General features: G+C 40.7%; 1 pseudogene; it reads right to left on the bottom strand.

Moving 5' to 3' along the window:
• Positions 1-1,005: 1,005 nt before the first annotated feature.
• Positions 1,006-4,303, bottom strand: LOC148777176 (olfactory receptor 7A17-like; annotated as a pseudogene).
• Positions 4,304-6,517: the final 2,214 nt, after the last annotated feature.

Raw genomic sequence — 6,517 nt, 5'->3', positions numbered from 1 at the left:
GGCTGAGCATGCACACATACGGACTATAGTCTGCCAGGCTCCTCTGTTCAAGGCATGAATACTGGAGTTGGTTGCCATGCCCTGCTCAGGGGACTCTTGCTTCTGGTACAAGTTAATCACTAAAGGGATAGTGCCTATGGCTTGAAGTATACATAATGGCCCATCTCCTGGAACCCTGCCTCCCTCCCATGTCTGTGCGTGCCTGCATAGTCACTTCAGTTATGTCTGACTCTTTGCAACTCTATGGACTGTAGCCCACTAGGCTCCTCTGTCCATGGGATTCTCCAGTCAAGAAGTGGGTTGCCAGGAGATCTTCCTGGTCCAGGGATAGAACCCCCATGTCTGAATCTAAACTAAATTATCTTTGTTTACTTCACAAAAACATCCTGATAATGTCCATCTGTAAATGGCTTCAGGAAAGAAGAAATGACTACATCCCCTCCAGAGTCTGACTGGAACTAGGAAACAGTTGCAACACCTTATTCCCTTTTACTTTATCTACCCTTTACCACTCTGCTCTATAAAAGAAACAAACATTCAAATACAGAAAAATGGTTCTCTGGGACACTTGCTCACTATTTTCTTGGTCTGCAGGCTTTCCAAAGAGTCTCTATTGCTTGCCCCAACAACAAGTAAGGGCTTGGAATCAGCAACAGCAAAAAGAACAACAGCAAGTACTCCATATGAGCTATTTTATTTGAGAAGAAATTATCCTTAAAGGGATTCATGCGGTCCCTTGAGATAAGTGGGAATTTCTGAATATTTCACAAACAAGTTTGGGAATACAATGATGAGAGTTGAAAAATGAAAAAGGGAAAAATCCTGGTTATGAGAGATATTACAAAACATAAACTAGAGTTACATAAATTGTATAGAGAATTTGAAATCAAAATAGAAATCCACCCCCCACCCCAAAAATGGAAGAGGCAGGTTCTATGTTCACAGTCTCATCAAAGAGTGGCAACATTTGGCTCTTGTGTTGAGCTCTGCTACCTCGGGTGCTTCTTAAGTCCTAGGATAAATAGGCCCTTTTAGAGTCACCTTTCCAAAAAGTATTTTCAGACCTCTCTTTAAGTCTTTATTTCTCAGCATGTAGATAAAGGGATTCAGCATAGCTATGACCACAGTATACATCACTGAGGCTGTTATGCTTGAGTGTGAGCCATGGGTAGCAGCAGAGCTAAGATACACTCCTAAGCCTGTGCAGTAAAATAAGGAGACAACTGAGAGGTGAGATGCGCAGGTGGAGAATGCTTTATACCTCCCTTGAGAGGATGAGATTTCATGTATGCAGAACACTATCTTAGAATATGAATAAATGATACCAAAGAGGGAACCACCAGCCAGGAACACAGCTACAAAATATATCACCATGTTATGGAAAAAAGTGTCAGAATTGGCAAGTTGGATCCTTTGATTGAGTTCACAGAAAAAGTGAGGGATTTCTAAGACTGTACAGTCAGACAGTCACTACATCATTAGGTTTTCTAACAAGGAAGGCAGGACTGATGACCCAGCACACCAGCACCAACAGCCAACAGAGCAGGGGGTTCATGACGACTGTGTAGAGCAGGGGCTGACAGATGGCCAGGAAGCGGTCATAGACCATCACGGTCAGGAGGAAACTGTCCAACCCTGCAAACAGAATGAAAAAGTACACCTGGGTGATGCAGCCTTCAAACGTTATGAGTTTGCTCTGGGTCTGGATGTTCCACAGCATCTTTGGTGAAGAGGAAAAGTGCATTGAAACATGTATATTATCATATGTGAAATGAATCGCCAGTCCAGGTTCGATGTGTGTTATAGGATGCTCGGGGCTGGTGCACTGGGATGACCCAGAGGGATGATATGGGGAGGGAGGTGGGAGGGGGGTTCAAGAAAAGAAACAGAAGGGCATTAAAAAAAAATAGAAGTGCTTTAAAAAAAATTTTTTTTTACATAACCTCCTGCTCCTTCTGCCTCTGTAACTCAGCTTGGTCCTTGCAAAGCCTGGATCACATAGGTCACGTAGTCTCAGAAAGTGGGGACTCAATACTAGGAACTGGAGCTTATCTCACTCACCCTTGCCCTGCTCTTTGCAATCACCAAGTCCGTGCAAATCTTCTTAATCATATCTGTCTGTGTATAAAAACTCTGTAACCCTTTTGTTCAGGGCTCAGAGCTTGGAGTGTTAACTCCTCTGGGCCCGCTGGCCTAATAAACCTGAGTTCTCCAACTCTCCGAGTGTGGTGCTTGGTTTCTCGAGTACTGGTTTCTGCAACATTGGGATGGTGGTGGAGGTGAAGCAGATGTCTACAAAAGACGGGTTGGAGAGGAAGAAGTACATGGGAGTGTGGAGATGGGAGTCTGAACTGACAGCCAGAATGATGAGCAGGTTTCCAAGTACAGGTACATGGAGAGGAAAAGCCCAAATATGAGGGGCTGCAGTTCTGGTTCCTCTGAAAATCCCAGGAGAAGAAACTCTGACACTCCGGTGGTGTTTCTTGTTGCCTACAAGGATAGGGGAAAAACAACACGAAAAATTTGCTACAAATAGACATTTCTCACATTGTTGAAATGTTACTTTTAAATTTTTCTGTCAAATATTAATTTTAATATTTGCCCATGGATTTTGCAATGTGTATAGGGTTCTGAGAAACGAAGTCTTCTAAAATCTCATCATGTTTCTAAAATCTCAACATGCTCTCATAGCACGTTCGATGGTGGCAGACACTATGAAGAAAATGAAAGCAAGTATGAGGAAAGGAGTTAGTGTGGCTGCTGCTTTACATGGGTGTTCAGGCAAGACATGCAAATAGGGCCCTGAAGAATGTGCTTGTTTTAGAAGTTAAAGTTTTTTTTTTTTTTTTTTTTAAAGAAGTCAGTCTCTGGAGGAACCTGAGCAGGAGGGAGAGTGATGAGGGATGGTGTCAGAGGATGATGAGGATCAGGTGGCCTCCCTGCTGCTGCTGAGACTTCAGGTCAGAAGGTGTCCCTGTGTGCAGTACACACTATGTCCCTCTGTTGTTCAGTCACTCAGTCGTGTCCGACTCCTATGCAACCCCATGGACTGTAGCCCACCAGGCTCCTCTGTCCATGGAATTTTCCAGGCAAGAATACAGGAGTGGTTGCCATTCCCTTCTCCAGGGGATCTTCCCAACCTAAGGACCAAACCTGTGTCTCTTGTGTCTCATGCATTGATAGGCAGATTCTTCACCCTGGAGTCACTTGGGAAGCCACTGTGTACCTCTAGCAGTTTATGAAACTGTTGCAAAGGTGGCCTGTGTGTTTAAATGACTCTTCTCTAGTACCTTCTGTTGATTGTGTTCTGACCTCTGTGAATGATAGTCACGTTGGAACATGAGCTCAGTATCCCTGTTCTAATGACTTCTCACACTTCATAGGACATCATACACACACACACACACACACGCACACATGCATGCAGTAGACCCTGGCTTTTGAGGGTGTGTTATTACCACATATTTTTCATCCCTAATTACGCTCATTGTGTTAGAGGTTGATACAGCTTAGGCTGATCAGATCAGATTATATACAAATGGCATCTAAAAAAATCTAGCTTTTAATCTCAGGTACCAATAAACTTGTAGTTTGATTTTTTATGTCCATTTTCTGCCTTGTATCAAACATATAGAAATAATTTTTCCACTGAACAAGTATGCCTGTATGTGTATACGTACAGATACATATTCTTTCTCTAAAGCTTGATTTCAAGATATGTATATATATTAGGAGAAAGAGAGAAGGAAAGAGAGAGAGTGAGAGATAGTGGACACGAAAGGTAATAAAGACCTAATTTCAATGGCTATTCACTCCAGGATTCTTGCCTAGAGAATTCCATAGACAGAGGAGCCTGGGCTACAGTCCATGGGGTTGCAAAGCATCAGATACAACCGAGAAACTAGCACTAACATAATCTCCAGTGGTTCTTAAGAGAATGTGGCAAAGAAAAGTTTCTTTGGTTCTGGTGATATTTTATCTGCTGTTATATTTCCTTGATTTCCAGGAAAAATAGTGCATAACAGAAATAAATTTTTCCGAAGATAAAGTGCTGATATCTTTATGGTCTGAAACACTTACGGATTGTACAGCCTCAAGAGAAAAATAAGCAAAAGGAATAACCAAAGTTTCACAAAAGAAAGTATGCAGAGCACAATGACAATGAACTGAATGTTGGCTATTTTTAATATCAGGTGACAAAACTTGGTTTTCCTGTGCTTCCTTTATATTTACCTGGCTGTTTTAACAAGGTCTGATAGCAGAGGAGGCAAACTTCTTTCTCCCTTTTCACATGTGAATTCATCTATTTGTTGTTCTTGGACTTTGGTGTTTATATAAAGACAAGAAATAGGTTATAATGTAAAATTACATTGTCAATGACTTCCAAACAAAAGAATATAACAGAAATATTTTTAAAATGTAGGGAAACTGTAGGGTCAAATTTATCATTTCATCTTCTATGTTGATTTGGTGATTTCAATGTGCTTAATTAAGTTTAGGTGATCTTTGGTCAAACAGTGGTGAAAAATGCCTTTAAATAATGGATAAGTGTGATTAAACGTTTGGAAATAGATTTAGATTCAAAAGTTCAAAATAGTAATAAGGAATATCAGATGCAAAATTTTTGGAAAAACATATAAAGGCAGTTTATTAGCACTAAGCATGCAGAACTTTCACTATCATTTTGTTTAGAACAATAATCTGCAAGTGAAGAATATTAAAATGACAGATTTTTTTCTTTCATAAAGGAAGCAATGGAAAGAACACATGGCTCCTTTGTCCATGAGATTTCCCAGGCAAGTATACTGGAATGGGTTTCCATTTCCTTCTCCAGGGGATCTTTCTGATCCAGGGATTGAACCTGTGTCTCCCGCACTGACAGGAGGATTCTTTGCTGCTGAGACCCCAGGGAAAATAAATATATATGTACATACATAAAGTAACTAACAGGCAAAGATCCAGCCTTGGGAAAACTCTAATTCTTTGTTTGAGAGAGTGCAATGAAAAACAGAAGCAAAATTCTTTCACCCTACCATATAAAAGCAAAGGGCTCACTGCTTGAAATGTACTAAGTAGAAAGATTTTAAATCTTCTGAACATATACCATGTTCGACTCTTTGTGACCCCATGGACTGTAGCCTACCAGGCTCCTCTGCCCATGGGATTTTTCAGGCAAGAATACTGGAGTGGGTTGCCATTTCCTTCTCCAAGAGATATTCCTGACCTAGGTATTGAACCCAGGTCACCACATTGTAGGCAGATGCTTTACCATCTGAGCCATCAGGGAAGTCAAACATACACACACAAACACACAAAACAGTAACTTGTTAGCTTGACCTGTTGCTCTTTCCATAATTTATACACATATCAATACATTAGGTTTTATACCTTTAGTATACATAATATTTATACATCAAGTGTCTCAATAAAGATGTTTTATTAAAGAACTGTTACATCTTGATATAAAAAGAGAATTAACCCAATTTTAAAAGGCAAAGGACTCAGATAATTTGTGGTAGAGAAAGTAAATGGCTAACAAAATCACATACATAGTTAGCCTCAGGAGAAATGAAATAATTCCAAAGTAAGATCATTAGCATATGCCCTTTAACATCTTAAAAATTTTTTTTATTTACTTCACAGAAGGCACTGTGAAATAGATGTCTCACATACTGTGCAATATGTGTGCTATTGTTGCAAACATATTTCCAGGCATTTCTTGACATGGATCCTTCTCAATATAAAAAATGGGTTAATTATGGCCCATCATAAAAATTAGCAAGAAATTTTTTCACTGTATATTCCTCCATAATTAATACCCTGGGGCTTCCCTGATGGGTCAGTGGTAAAGAATTTGTCTGCCAGTGCAGGAGATGCCGGTTCAATCCCTGGTTTGGAAGATACCCTGGAGAAGGACATGGCCGCCCACCCTAGTATTCCAGCCTGGGAAGTCCCTGGGCAGAGGAGACTGGCGGGCTGCAGTCCATGGGGTTGCAAAAGAGTCAGACATGACTTAGTGACCAAACAACAACAACAACACAGTTGATACCCATACCAGTGCTCCAGTTCATTGATAAAATACTTGGATACATGTTCTGCTTTTACTGGAAGGACTTTATGCCACTCATCCCTCTTCGAATTAAGCTTCCATTCCTATTATTTAATTGTCCTCCCTAAATGTTGCCTTACTGAATCCAATGTTCACTTCTCTTTTTTTTGGATCATACAGCTGCATTGGTATTTAATCAAGCAAACAAACAACCACAGTGGTCTCTGTGCTCTGGCTGGGGCTGGTGCTCAAGTGGCATCAGGTAAACATTCTTGGATTTCATTTTCTCTGATTTTTTTTCATCAGTTGTCTTTTGGGTTCTTGGATTTACCTACATGGGAACTCTGAGAAGTTCTTTGGGTGGAAATCTGAATCCCTTCCTGGACATTCGAGGAGGAAGACTGGAGCTCTGTCCCCAGACAAGACAACAGGAAGTGGTCAAGCTTTGGTCTTTTATAGCCTCAGGAC

This window comes from Moschus berezovskii, chromosome 8 (assembly GCF_049115385.1).
Source record: "Moschus berezovskii isolate FMDL1 chromosome 8, NW_MosBer_1.0, whole genome shotgun sequence".
In the NCBI taxonomy this organism is placed as follows: Eukaryota; Metazoa; Chordata; class Mammalia; order Artiodactyla; family Moschidae; genus Moschus; species Moschus berezovskii.
Note: the sequence above shows the minus strand (reverse complement) of the source record. Positions and strands in the feature narration are given on the sequence as shown.